Raw genomic sequence first — 1,176 nt, forward strand, 5'->3', positions numbered from 1 at the left:
CAGGGTTACAGTTCAGGCCTCTCCTTCCTTTGTCCAGCATGAACCTGCACCAAATCTGTAGTCCTACCCTCACTTCATCAGGAGCTAGCCTGGCCATGGCCTCACCACAGCCACTCTACTCTCTCTACTCAGACTTCCTAGCCTGGGCATCCCCCCCTCCACAGCCGCTTCACGCGGGCTTCCTCCCCTTTCCCTCAGCACTCACCTCTGACTTCCAGTTTAACCTCCCTGTCCTCCTAAACAGGAAACCAAACCCAGCACTGTAAGTTGTAAAGCCTGAGCAGCTACCACAGTTCTGAGATGGATGGGGAGGGGCTAGGAGAACAAAGCTCTTCAAACCCTGGGGATCCTGTCTCCCCCACCACAGTAGCCAGTAAGGCTACCTCATCAGCACCAAGCCATTCTACTCCGAATCAGTGTGTGTGTGTGTGTGTGTGTGTGTGTGTGTGTGTGTGTGTCTGGTAGGGGTGGCAGAGGGACAAAGGGAACAGGAACTTTCTGCCACCATGGCTTCCAGGGAATTTTCACGGTAGCTGGCTATGAATCAAACTTCTTCCACCTCTCCTGTGAGTATTAAGAGTTTGTATGAAGTCAGGCAGTGGTGGCGCACGCCTTTAATCCCAGCACTTGGGAGGCAGAGGCAGGCGGATTTCTGAGTTCGAGGCAAGCCTGGACTACAAAGTGAGTTCCAGGACAGCCAGGGCTATACAGAGAAACCCTGTCTCGAAAAAAAAAACAAAAAAAACCCAAAATAACAACAAAAAAAGAGTTTGTATGAAGGAAGTCAGTAAAGTTGGCATTTTTAAGTCTGGCCAAGAACCCAGGGAAGGGAGTTCACAGGCCCTGGGAGTAAATCGGTTGCTATTACTCCCCTAAATGGGCTGTCCTGGTTGGGTTTTGTTTGTTTGTTGCTTTCTAACTTGACATAAGATTGACGCATCTGGGAAAAAGGAACCCGAGCTGGTTCCTCTTGATTGAGAAAATGCCTTCCTCAGATTTCCTATAGGCAAGTCTACAGTGCATTCCCTTGGTGAATGATTGATGACAGTGGGTGGTGTCAGCCCTGGGGAGGTGGTCCTGATTTGTATAAGAAATAATAAACAAACAAACAAATAAATAAATAAGAAAGCCAGTAAGAAGCAAATCAGTAGGAGCCAGCCAATAACCAGCGTTCCT

Source organism: Mus caroli, unplaced genomic scaffold, assembly GCF_978045245.1.
Source record: "Mus caroli unplaced genomic scaffold, Mus_caroli_1 scaffold_14, whole genome shotgun sequence".
Classification (NCBI taxonomy): Eukaryota; Metazoa; Chordata; class Mammalia; order Rodentia; family Muridae; genus Mus; species Mus caroli.